Source organism: Lichenostomus cassidix, chromosome 4 (assembly GCF_008360975.1).
Source record: "Lichenostomus cassidix isolate B80296 chromosome 4, HeHo_3.0, whole genome shotgun sequence".
NCBI lineage: Eukaryota > Metazoa > Chordata > Aves > Passeriformes > Meliphagidae > Lichenostomus > Lichenostomus cassidix.
The window spans coordinates 16,135,276-16,149,743 of NC_139484.1; the positions used below are offsets into that span (position 1 = coordinate 16,135,276).

A 14,468-nucleotide genomic window follows, 5' to 3' on the forward strand; every position below is an offset into this window, starting at 1 on the left:
TTTGGTTTCATGGGATCCACAGACAAAAACAGATAAATGTGATCTCTTAAGACAAGCAATTCCCGCTGCCTTGGTAAAAAACTGGAAATTAGGTTACTACAACTGTCTTTTATGGATGGTTCATTTTTATATTTTGCCATGCAATATGCAGTAAAGACAACATGTTAGATCAAGCAATGTAGCACAGAGACCACATATGGACAGATACTCATGATGGCTAATGGAACTAAAGTTTCAGGCTTTTCAAGACTCTTAAAAAATTAGTCTGTTTTGATTTTAAAATGCATTAAAACTCCTTTGAGTAGATTACTTTGCATCCTATAGAATAAAAATCTGAGGTGGATGGTAAAGTTGCTTTTGATTGAAGGGTATTAAAACAATGCTGTTTTATAGCCTTTATTAAACAAGACTTGGGTATAAATCATGCAAAGAAGAAACATCTTATGAAACTGAAGTATCACAACACAGGTCACTTTTAAAGGTTTATAAAAGAAGCCACATTCAAACTATTAGAAGCTGCTCTTGCATACGATTTAAGTATTTGGAAAAGTGCATTACTTAAATTGAGTAAGATTAAACAAGGTCCTCTTTTTTCCCCACCCAGTGCCTGCAGACTCCCCTGTGATGAGGAAAGAAGCAGTACTCTTGGAAAACTATCCTCTCTTACATGGAAGGGATACAGCGTTTATGTATATACTATAGGAGTACTAGAAATATAGCAATTCTGAATTTCAAATAAAATATTCTCAGTTACTTCACAGTGGGCTTTACGTTGATATCACACTGCTCAACACACAAAATTATCATCTTTCCAAACCCAAAATCTTGTACTAAAGCATGAAAAGCACCATAATAGCATATTACCACTAACAGTCTTAAGAGTTTAAAATCTGACTCAATTGCTACTTGAAAATGGTGACTCACAGTTAGTCGGTATACAGTGAGCATTCAGATTATACAGTCCTTCCTGATAGTTCAGAGGTACTTTAACTGATCTGTGACAGAAAAACTCTTCACTCTCTGATAGAACTCATTCTACTTGCTGCAGAAAAAAGCAGCTCATTTAAAATTCATTCCAGTAATGGTGTTTCATCAAGTTTGTTATTAACAACGTCCAGGTGGTTTGTTACATTATTATTACAGTGATTCACTGCAATTCATCTCAGAGCAGCACTAGAGATTTAGAAAGGATTAAAAAAAAAAAAAAATTCTTCCAAAAGGAGAAGTTTCACTTTATTAGTAAAACACCTCAGCCTCTGAAGCTGGAGCAGGGGCTGGTTCCTCACCTGGTAGTGCAGGAGCTTCTTACAAATGGCCAGACCCCTCCACCTCCCCAAGATGCATGTATTGTAATAAAAACATTTCATAGGCAAATGTTATCTGTGACAAACTTCTTCAAGTACTGGAAAAAGCCCTCAAAAGGTCTATTTTAATGACTAAAGACAATGTATATCCTTAAAGAGATAATATTAATTATACAGTATTATCAACATACGATATTTCAGAAACACAATTTGGTCACTTTTAAACACATGGCTCCAGCCTGAGCTCTAAATTTGCCTGACATACACTTAGGCAAAGTTCCTATTTTACTAAAACCATACCTGAAAATATTTTGAGCACTGGAAGTCAGCTTCAAAATGCTTCTGAAATGGCTTGACCCAACCCTGTTAGCACTCTTTCAAACGATTCCCTGGCATGGTTTGGTTGTCACTGCAGTCAAATTGGATGCTGGAAGATGTCAGTGGTGTGGATGTGCACTGAAGTACTGTTCCATACAGATGCCACCTCAAAGCCCCAAGCACGGCTGCAAAGCCATGAAGCTCCAGGCTCAAAATAGGAAGCCCAGGCCTTCTGCTAAGCAAGGGAAAAGCCAGCCTCCTCCAACAAGTCCCAGGTGAGCTGTGGATGCAGTAACAAATCACACCTGAAGAGAGTTGCTGGAAGATGATGTTAATTTTCTCCCAGCTATTACAGACTTCACCTCCCAAATAACAAGTGTTTCTCATATTGTTTGATGAAGATCAGAGACAGAAAAACGGTACACTTAACTCTCCACTCAGTCTTCTAGATCAATGACATAGGGAAACAGGGTAATCCAAATTACTCGAGTGGTACACACCAAAATCTTGGGGAATATTTACTATATAGTTGCATGCTCCATCTAAGAGACCACAAATGACAACAGAGAAAAGGACACAATGTTAGTAGAATTACTGCCACCAGCAGGTCAGAAAATCCAGAGAAAAGTTGTTACAAATCTGTAAATGTTAAAACAGGTGAAAAGCTGTGCAATTTGATGGTGCTTTGGGCCTGCTGGCTTGTTTCTTTTGTATCTAGATATATCCACTGGGCACCACAAATCTATTCTGTCATTTCTAATTGATACAAAAAATCAGAGTTACAATATCCACATTCAGTAAAATGGTAGTGCCATTAAGGCAAATTTCTGTTTCAAAAGCAGTCTTTATTGAAATAGTATGCTAGCATTAAAATAATCAATCAGAGGCTTTTAGCATTTAAGAGCTTCCATCAATCCAATGCAACCTGTGCTAGCTGAGTAAGAGGTACAGTTCTGCAGCTCCTTTGGACACTGCTTCTCCTGAGGAAGGTAGAACAAAACCAATTTTCTTATGCCAAAAAAAAATTCTTAAAGAATTTCACTGAAAAAAAAAGTAGGAAATAAGGGGGGAAAATAGAAAAAAAAAAAAAAGAGGAAAAAGGGGAGAAAAAAAAAAGAGGACCTAAAGAAATGGATTTGCAGCTTGAGCTTAAGTTATTCTTTCCTTCTTACTGATCCTCAGATCAATGATTTGAAGAGCTTATGGTAATTTGAACTTCGCTTACATAAAGATCCCCAGATTATGTGGACTTTAATCTTCTTAGTTTTCATCAGCAGTGCTCAAGATGTTGCTAAAGCAGAATTAGCCTAAACTAATACAATTGGTTCCCCTGAGTCTGCTTCTCTTGATATCAGCTTAACAGAAGAGAACCCATGTAACACTGTTGGCATCAGGAAGGCTCTGAAAGCAGAGCAAAAGACCCCAGACACTATGAAAAGAGCTAAACACACCTTCTTTCTGCCCTGAGGGCTTATCTTCTAAAGCAGGGTCTTAGAAAAAGCCTTAATTCACTCATTTCCAGTGTTTTAGTGTGCAGTTGTATGTGTGTATATATATTCATAAATAAAGATACCAGTGTGCAGTTGTATGTGTATATATATATTCATTAATAAAGTTACCAGGTATATATAAACATGTATTTTTACAGCTCTGCATATATGTCCACATTTGTATATGTATAGTTGTAGAAGTCATATACATACTGAAACACATATAAATTTGGTCTTCATTAATTTTTCAGAAAAACAAGTAGTTTTTATTTGTCCATAGCTTGGCCCATCAGAAACACATCCTTTTACATTTGAAGAAAAATGGTTTTCGTTTTATACAGGGGTTATATCCTGAAATCCTATTGCATACAAATCTAGAGTGCCTTCAATCCACACTTCTTTCTCCCATCCAGAATTTTCTTTTTCCTCGCCAACAGTAAATAGATTTTCCTCCTTTAGAAAAATAACTAATTAATATTTTGTTAAGGGTCCCTCAGCTGGACTATATCAAATAGTTAGGAGCCATTGTTTCTGATTTGTAGAAAAAAATCTGCCTATCTCAAATACTTCAAAAATTCAGTTAAAAGCACTCTGTGGCTTCCCTAAAACAAAATACCTCTGAAACCATACTATCATTCCAGACTGAATCTTAATCCCTGAGTGGTCTCCTACTAATCTCATCTTGTAAAGAGACATTTTCTATCCCAACCAGCTTACAACTGAAATATATTAACATATTTTGGTAAAAAAGAAAGGCCCCTCACCATAATTAGCAGAATTGAGGCACAGACTTTTAAAAGCATGTTCCTAAATATGACAATGGTCATATAAAACTTATGTACTGCTAGGTGCCTAACTGTTCTCAAGATCTAGTCAAGGAGGATAAAAATTGGATAGTACTCACCCAGTTCTGAAAACAAAGGCTTTGCAATACTAAAATAAAAAGGTAACCAGAACTTAAATAGTGGGCTAGTTACCCCATATTAGCATTCTTCAGCATCAAAATTTCTACCTCTGTCTCTCTCACACACTTTCTCCACATTGCTTCTGTTCTAACAGAGAATGCTTCAGAGGTTGTAGGGACAAGATCTTGGAATCTTACTGTACATCAGTGTGTCACAAGGTACAATTTGCTTGACATTTTACAGCTTTTAGAACTCTGTATCCTTTATTGGTACTCTGATGCTATGATTTTTCAAGGTCAGCCTTTTAGAGAAATGATGTCCAGTATCTATCACTAGCAAGCTCTCCACCCACCCACAAGTGTGCACACAAACTCTAATGGCCAGCGCTGCTCTAAGTTAAGACTGTCAACCTTTTTCATTATAACTGCTTTTCTTTCCAAGGTTCATGTCACAGTCATAAAGACATCCTCTGGGCTAGAACCCAGTGAAGAAGAAATATAGAATCAAATACAAAAAAAATTAAAAAAAAAAAAATTTAAAAAAAGAAAAGCCATCCATCTTTCAGCTGCTAGTAAAGCACAGTTTTTAAGGGCCTGTCAAGTATTTCTTTCCTTTCTCTAAACTCCAAAGGAGTTTAGAGCTCTGTTTAAATCCCCTGATCTAGCATACAACACCACTTCAAACTTCAGCCCTTTTCTTCCTCCTGGAATCTATTAGGAAAATTTAAATGTGATAAGATAATGTAATGAATAATCAGATAATGTTCAAAAAATAGCCACTTGGAAAAGACCAGTGGGGCTTTTTCACTTTCAAATAATAACAGTGCAGTAGTAAGTAAAGCATTAAAGACAAACCAGCAAAACTAAATGAGGGCAACTGGGAATTAAGCCTTTGGGAAGCTTGAGTTTTTTTAAATTTTATCCCCCCCCACAGAAAAAAAAAAAAAAAAACAACGAAAAACCAGCAGGGAATCATAATTGAAACTTTTTTAAACCTAGCAATTAAGACTACATCTGTGGTTGGGATACAAACAAAAGAAAGCTTACCTGTCCCTGTCAATGGCAGGGAGTTGGAACTAGATGATCTTTAAGGACCCTTCCAACCCTGTGATTATTTTTTTTGGACAAAGGATGTATCTACCTGCAGACATTGCAGTGTTTGTAAAAACTACACACTTCTGACTGGATGCTGCCTCAGTACAAACTAAAGCTAAGGACTCTTGGTGTCCTCTCCAAATTTCACTCCAAATGCACTCCACAGAACTGACCATCTCAGCTGACCTGGGACTAAACTACAAAAATCTGATTTATTACCAATAGGCATTGAAATGTGTCCAGAAAACTTTATACTATTGGGGTAAATGAGAAAAAATTAAGGAGAAATTCATTTTGCCACTGTCACCTTCTAGATCAGAACATTTCACCTTTTCTCTTTGTGCTTCAGTCTTTCCCTTAGAGAATGTGCAGATGCAATATAAAACTTTCAAGCTTTTACAAGGTGAAAAAAAAACCCTGGAAACTCACAATGGATATTGGATATGATGACTGCCTTCCAAGAAGCCCAAGTAGTGCACCCCTTTCATTCAGTTACCAAACTAGATTCCCTTACTTAAAAACAAATTGTCAAATGCTTCCTACTACTGGTAGTATTTATTGCTACCAAAGCTTTTTGAAATCCTGATCAAAATGATGTGTATCTTAAATGCAACAGGAAAAAAAAAAAAAGGCAAATAATTTTCTTTGCCCAATAAGAAGGTATTGCACAGTTAGTATAGGCTTTAGAGGGAAGATAGGTATGCTAACAGGAAAGGTAAAATCCACTAAAAGACCAAAGGACAGCAGGGTTTGCAAGAAGTATTTTCTTAGTGCCAGGCAGAATTCACATAACAGGGTAAGACAGCAAAGATGGACTTCCAATGGGACCAGAAAATTAAGTGGAAAATTCATATCCTTTATAAAGGAGACAAGCCACTCACTTCAAGACCTATCTGAATTGGTTTTTAAATACCTGGGAAGCACCTAATCATATTATTACTGCCTAACCCGAGATATTATCCTTTGATGAGCTATTAAGCATTAAGAACACTTCTGTGAAGCAAGCAAGCAATTCATTATACCTTGTGTTGGCCAAGAGGTTCACTGGGATGCATAACAGACAGATTTAAGGGCCCAATTAATATTTACTCAAATACCCCAAAATATCTTCAGCATTCTGCTGACTTTCCCTACCTCCCAAGCCGTGCCTGTCTTCCCCCTCATCAGCTCACTAAGGAAACTCTTCCTGGGTTGGGTTCAATTATAGATATGTGCAACTTTCTGACCATGCCAGGGCTTAAAACCAGATACAGACATCTGTAATAATCATCCTACAGGTTATCATACTACAGTCAACACACCTTCCTCCATTAGCAAAAAAGCACATGCCTACAGGATTAGATGACAGATAAATGCCATGCATTCAGAGAAAGAAGAATAAAATATCAGAGGAGCTGAGCAGCTGAGGAATATCCTGTACAACATTTAGCTAGTTAAAACTCTGTGGGTGTTCAGGAAATTCCAACTAGTAACCCTAAAATGTAATATTAACTCTACATTTTCACACAGTGAAATACAAAGTCAGTAAAAGAATATAATCACGAAAATACTCAGCAATTCCAAACACAGCTTTGAGTGATGATACCTTCAATAGTCTTCAATGGAATCAACCCAATGAACTTTTATTTTGGTGAAAATATATGATTCAACAAATATATCCCTTCTCCCTGCCCTCTAACAGTTTTAGAATAAGGCCTAGAAAGCAGTTGTACCTAAATTCAGATGATACCATACACCTACTTTTTGTAGCAAATTTTAAAAATATCAGGAGGAAACTGTAACTTTAAAACCCATCCTATTTCATTATCACATACAATAGTTGGAATGTAATGTTAATGTTAAAAGAGCTTTTATGTTAAATCCTCTTTTATGACCAATAAATAAAAGCACATAATGGATTTAGGGATATAATTTATGAAGAAATCCAGACCACATGTGTAACTACATATCAATTCTTGAACATATCAGTCTATTTGAGGGTTTTTTAAAGGCTACCTTGTAGTCTTCTAGAAAGTTTTTTAGGAAACACCATGGAAGTGTTATCCACACAAAAGTAACAAAAAACCACAAGAATTCCAGCACTGTGTTCATTAATTGCTTAAGTGAAAACAGCTGACACTCCATCATCATGAAATAAGAGTCTGAAAGCTTCACAAGCACAAAGACTTCTCAGGAACCACTCACCTTCCAAAGGCTCAAAACCTCTCCTTCTCCCCTGACCAATGTACAGCTCAAGGCACCAACTTACAAAAACTGCCCCTAGCATAAATAGAGGCCAATAACTTCTGAAGAAAAATTCTCAGCTATGCAGAGATGAAAGCCTGTAAGTTGTGGGACCCCTCATGTGTTGTTTCCTTGGGAGTGTCCTCTCAAACAACCAGAGGGCTTTAATTAATTCAGAATGATTTCACTTACCAGGCAGGTGTTGCAGTGTCTGCATTTGGAAGCTAATTAGTGAAATTAGACGCCTGCAATAGCACATGCTCAATTTTTTAAACAAAGGCATTAGAGACCAAACAAAAAGAAAGCAATAAACTAATTATTGTGTAAATTAACCTAATTGCTTTGTTCTCACATGACATTATCAATCACTAAATGCCACAGCAAAAACGTGTTATTTTATCATATGGTGAAATTAGCCCACCTACAGGAGATTTCTTTGACTTTGCCAGTATGGTCTTCAGTGGTTTTCTTTTAGATCGCAAATAACTCATTAAAAATAATCAGAATATTGAGTTTCATTTGACTACAGCACTGCAGTAGTGATTCCATACTGTTCTTTAACAGAATAAAACATTTCTCGTACCTCTTTTCCCCCATAATGTGGCCTGCCATGAAAAAGTAAATCTGATAATTGTCAAACTGAGGCCAGAGCCAGGTGAAAAAGACAATGGTTTTTGTTCTGTTTGACTATGAAGGACCAAAGCTCAGATCTCTGAATCATTTTGAAATATCTCCAAATATTTGTACACCAGCACAGAGGAGGAAATAAGCATGATAAAACTTCAATCCTAGCTCAGCTCTTCGTGCTTACAGAATCTTTGTGCTGATGCAACATTGCCTGACGGGTAAGTGCTTACAAACTGTGTCCCACCAGAAGCTTCATTCTCTCTGCAATGCCCCCTGTGTCTCCTCACTTTGAGGACATTAGGTCCCCTGCCTTTTAACAGTGGGCTTCGAGACTGTCATATTAAAAATCAAGGTTTCTTTCAGCTGTTTACTTTCTGGTTGCTACATTCTCTAGTCTGGGGACTCTGCTTGAATTACCTGGATATTTGGAGTTGCTGTAATTGCTTCTAGTTTGCAGTGCCAGTTTGCAGTTTAAGGCTGAGAACAACATGAAGAGCAGTGCTGTGCAAAAACTGTGCATGTTTAGAAAAGGTGAATCTCACTGAAAACATACAGCCCATGATCTGAGTTTGATGTCTGACATCTGAATCTGTTTACACTGCACATTTTCAAATTTTAAGCAGTAAATGAGAGTTATATTTGGAACATGATTTCTCTTAATTTAACATTACTGCAATAACTTGTGCCATTAATTTATTAAAGCTCGCAACACATGTTAATGAAAAAACTCACTTGTAAAACTTGCTCTAAGGAAGTTATTAAAAATTTAGTATGATTATTAATTTATAATGGAATTTGTAGCATTTCTTCCATCAAACACTAAATGTACATTACATAATAGAACAATTAATACTTTTAGCTACTTATTTTGCAAACTGTTTGTCAACAGAGCAGCCCTATTAATTTCTGGAGTGTACCTTGCTGTCCATAGCTTTATCTGGACTGAGATTAAAACTGGACTTGCCAACTCATTTATTTTCAAGGCACCTCACAGTATCACTCTAGCTTTTGGAATAAATTCCATTTCTTAAAATAAAATGCACAAAATGTCAATTTCTGGCCCACGCTGCTGCAAGATTCAGCATGACATTTTGATCTAAGCTCATCCTATAGATTTTTGATGCAGGAGACAAAGCAGTCAAAAGCTATGCCTGTGCACATATAGATATTGTACAATCTTTGAGGTTGAATACTGCCTGACTTAGGAGTCTGAATATTTTGTGGCAAGGCCATTCTCCGGCCTATGCTTTTAGGGGCCAGACATGCATCAGACACTTGGATTGGCATACACATTACTGGTCAGACTGTTGTTCTCTAAATCTGACACACAAAACCTGAGGAACATGCTAGAGTGTGAGTGTATTAATAGGGAATACGTTGCACAACTACACATTGGACATAGATAAGAAAATAAGAGCTGCAACTCATTTGGAGGATAACTGTAGAATCATAGATTAATTTGGGTTGTAAGGGACATTTATAAGTCAATTAGTCCCATCCCCCTGCAATGAGCACGAACATCTGCAACTAGATCATCTTACTCAGAGCCTCATCCAATCTGATCTTAAATATTTCCATTCAGGAGATGGGGGACATCCACCACCTCACTGGGCAACTGTTCCAGTGCCTCACCCCCCTCATTCTAAAAAACATTTTCCTTCTGTCTAACATTATACTTTGTCCTATAACAACAGAACCTGCTAAAAAGTCTGTCCCACCTTTCTGATAGGCACCCTTGAGGTCTGCCTGGGCATTTCTCCAGGCTGAACAACTGTCCCAGCCTTTCCTCACATGAGAGGTGATCCAGTTCTCTGGTATCTTTGTATCCCTACTCTGGACCTGCTCCAACAGGTCAATGTCCTTCTTTATGCTGGGGGCTCCAGCACTGCATGCAGCACTGCAGGTGGGGCTCAGAGCAAAGCAGAGTTTGTGGGGAGCTGAGAAAGATGAGTCAGACACCAAATTACCTCTTTTAAAAAATCTTGATGTTACAAAACATAGATAAGCCAGTATCACTCACTTAAATTCACAGTTCTTAGGCCCAAAAAATTCAAATGTCATGCCTTTCAGTCTGCATCTGGCCATTAATGGAGATTTTTACCACCTAACTAAAAGTTCTTCTGGTTGTAACAGCAAGTTGATGTAAAGTGTGATCAAAGCTTGAGATAGGAAAGAGGGCACTAAAATCCTATGGAATGCAGAATACATATTTTTAGTCACTCCTTTGAGTGGCCAGTAATTATTCATATTCCTCTAAGGCAATATGGAAGAGTAGGGGTATGTGTCTTTGAAATTTTTCATTCCATCTCACTCAGTTGGCCTGCTAGTATTCCATAGCCTGTGTCCCTGCATCTCCCACATTTAGCATCCAGCAGCAACCTCTCAAAATACTAAGGAGCTGTTTCCACAAAGGAAGGAGGTTATTCCTTACACACCCCCCAACAAGCCACCAGCTTTCCCCTGAAAGGTTTCATGAAGGCAGCATAACAAATTGATATAATAAAGCACAGTGAAGCTTAACTGACAACAGGGTAATTCACTTTGACCATCACTAGTTTGAGGGTTTCAACACAACTCCAAGCAAAATCCGTAAGCTTTTCTCCATCCCAACAGAACTACTGTCCATCTTTTGCTGAAATAAATTTTCAGTTTGGCCAGGGTCATACAGCAAAACACAGTTTGCCAGCAAAATCTGGCAGCAGAGAATTAAAAAATGAGTTTTCCCTCAGAGACATTTTTATTAGTTCTAGAAGCAGCATTTTGAAATTTCAGTATCATTTTTCAGATAAAATGAACCCTGATGGGCTGAAGCCTGCATTTCTTTTACACAACATCATTCATCAAGTTTTTTTTTTGTTTCATTTTCAAGAACAAATGCAATGTTGGAAAAAGACAAAGAAACAGAAACGCCTTGATCAGAGCACAGATTAAGTAAAAATCTCTTCTAAATTACTTTCTAGGTCGTGTAATATTACTAATTACTTCTAGAAAACAGAAAATACAATAAGAAAGAATTAACCTAATACAGATTGTTCTTTTCATCCCATCACTCCTGAATAAAGGTTGTCACAAGAATAACTAAGAAATGAGTGAAACAACTCATTTAAATGCAGGCAAAAAATATAAGGCAGATGATTAACACTCTTATCTATATGCCAGAAAACAGAGACAAAACAATCCAAACCTACTGGACCTCTGATTTGCATTTGCAAAACCCTCAATGAAAGGCATGAGATCTTCACTCTTCCTCCTCAGGATAAGCTAGTAGAGTTTTTGACATGGAAAACATGCATGGTACAAGCCATGTGCTCTTGCCACAGCAATAAAAATTTGCAAAGGCAAAGCTGTTGCAACAGGGATATTAAGCTCATTTTTAGAGCAAACAAAGTGAGGACAACAAAAGAAATAATTGCAATTCTCATGCCTTTAAGTGGAAGAGTAGACTTTGCAAACTGTGATCAGCTCACTACCGACAGGGAGGAACCCTGCAGATCCTACAAGGACAATTAAGTTACACAAGAATAAATGATCATCCCTTCAGAACACAAACCAGAGAATCCACTTGCATATTTATTGCAGACACTGCAGTATCAATATAATAGTTGAAGCAGCCACTGGAACAAGCAAAAGTTGTAAGGAAGAAAGTTTAAGATGGTGTATCTTTATTAGCCTCTAGTTTTCTTTGTTTTCATCCTGCTTGGCTGACTAAGTGAGACTACTGGTAATGTTATTTGTGCAGACAACATTCTTCCCCACAGCATCATCTAAAACAACAGGCTGAGCATTCTATACTTAATTACTTTATTTCCAATTGTTTGTGTGCTACAACTTTTTAGAAAAAAATAGTCTGGCATTTTAATCGGCTTTAAATTCCAGTACATCAAGACACAGTAGGTAACTACAGTTGTAAATGGCAAGGAATAACAAAAGTGATAAAATAGCAATTCCACACCTTGACTGGTATGTTTACACCTGTCTCTTTATATCTTTATGTCTGAAAACAGTGAAAGCTGTGGAAGTTTGGAAAATACATATATGCTCTTTATTCACAAAATTCCTGGAATTTAACCAACTAAACCAAACCACAAGTGCTTTTGTTTATAGGCCCATTAGATTACCAACAGAAACAGGTGCAAAATGAGTATTAGAGATGTGTGGTCACTGAAGTTTTGTCATTTTGTGAATATCTGGTACATGCTCCCTCTTTTATTCTTGATATTGACAGCAAAAACAATGAAAGTCCTGGATAAGTGCACTGCTTATTTCAGACATGTAAGTTAAAAGACATAAACCTATTTGCTACTGAAATACAAATTTCTCTTTCTAAACTAGGAAAAATATCTCCAAGTTTTTGAACAGTGCAGTGTCCAGTTTAAAAGCAGAAATTTAGAAGCATCAATTACAAGTAACACCTGGGGCTACTGCTCTCATATGTGAAATTTTTGGAATCTTAATAACATAGGCAAGAATTCTACTTTGTATCACCGCTTAAGTTGGCACATTTTATCATCACACTAAACTATTCCTTAAATAAGAAAAGAAAGTACTGAGCCTCTCATTAGCACTACTGGCTACAGAGGCAGTAATTTCATGGCAATTCTACATCCAAATGCTGGTAATAACACATATCTTGAGAAGTTTTTAGAGAGGAAGAATAATAATGTAGAGTGAATATATAAGAAGGTACTGTTGAAGGACATCCTCTTCCCAGCCTGGGGGACACTATTTCACCTGTGTTCCTGCAGTCTATCTCTGTGCATGTTCCAACTAAGAAGGAGATCAAAAGCAATTTCATATTCTGCTGAGGCATTTCAGAGCTTATCGCACTATTTGTGCAACTTCTGCTGTGGTCTCTCCTGACTCCCTCCACTGAATTTCAAATTTCAACATCTAAGTGGAAGAGAAATCCATTTTCAGTTACCTTGCCGTTAGTATTTGAGTGACAAAGCAGAGTAAAAGTGGGGAACTTTTTAGTAAAGTCTTCTACTAAAAAACCTGAAGACTAGGGGCAGCTCTTACACGGGAGATTGTAGGGCCCAATGGACACAGCAGTGCCAAACCCAACACTGCAGAACATCACAATCAGAAATGTATTTTGCCTCCCTCTTTTTCGTGGTTGTACAAATTAGGATGAAAATTTAGCTGCGTAAAAGAAGGAGCTCCATGTAGCAGAATGCTGGTCTCTGTCCGATGTGACAAAGGCTACTGCTGATCAAAGGAACACTTTAAATGAAAAAACAACTTTAGCTTATGTAAAGGTGTGAATCTTATCCAAACCACCTCGATGGGCATTTACTGCATGAGGTGATTAATGCTGTTTCTTGACTGATCCAAGATTCCTGGCATGGGTGCACAAACTGCACTTAGGTAGGGGGGAGCCAGAGGAAGCTCTCAGCCAGAGCATCATTACAGGGGCTCAGGTGAAAACAGGCAGAACAACAGAAAAAGGACATATAATCAAAAATACTCCCTTCCTCAAGGACTCGTATGTGAAAGCAGAGGGTATAGAAGAAAAATTATCACCTCATTTTGTGCTGCTAATCCCCCAAACTATCCTTCCAAACGTATCCCAGTAATGCCAGACAGATGGCAAAGAGTGATTTCGGTGGTTCCAGGTGAACACACCTGGCTAAAAGCCTTATTATTCATTTGTTTCCTGGGTTCTACCAAAGACATTCAAGAACAATTTTCCTTGCTAGTGTTTTCTAACATTTCTTTATACTTACCCCATTGCACATGCTTTCAAGAGACAACACCTTGCAAATGGGCAAAGAGGCTTCTGCATAGGAGCTCATTCAGGAAATACAGTTGTAAGAAAATATAAATATTGTTTAATAATTTAAGTGACATTTTTTTCCTGCTCTTTAGGGACAGCTGCTTGGAAGCAAAGGACAATGAAAGAGTATTCTTTGCTGCCTGAATGCAAAAACCAGGACATATTATTTCTGTTCTGGATATTCTTTTCAAACTTGGGATGACGAGAACTGTTATTGCTGTGTTTTGAAAATCCTACCAAGCATCAAACCCCAAGAGCCACACCATATTACCAATCCACTACTCATCACTGTCTCCTAGTAGAAGTAATGATTGGAAAGACAAATAAACATCAAGACAGGCACTTCATAAGGAAGTGAAGTGTAGAAGCTAAAATAAAACCCTCACGGAAGCACTAACAAATAAATAAATACAATATGAACCAGTCTAGAAGAGAAAATCAATAACTGAGTATGAAACTTACAGTAAGAGCAATTTGACTCTAACACAGAGAATGACAGCTCTGAAGAGCAACAGAAAGAAAGTGTAAATATGTACAATATATGGCGTACCTAGTGATGAGAGGCAACTGAAATAACACTCACATCTGTGCCTTACCTTTTAACTCAGGACTACCCAAAATCCAGAAAGAGAGAATGACAATCCTACTTTACAAACTACATGTCCTGGTCCTGCAGTCCAAGTACATATAAGTGACAGGATAAAGGAGACTACATACAAGTATTTTAAACT

General features: G+C 37.3%; 1 protein-coding gene across 9 annotated transcripts in view; it reads right to left on the bottom strand.

Moving 5' to 3' along the window:
* The window catches only part of CCSER1 (coiled-coil serine rich protein 1), a 621,919-nt gene that overhangs the window by 358,384 nt on the left and 249,067 nt on the right, over positions 1 to 14,468 (bottom strand). The window lies entirely within an intron of this gene.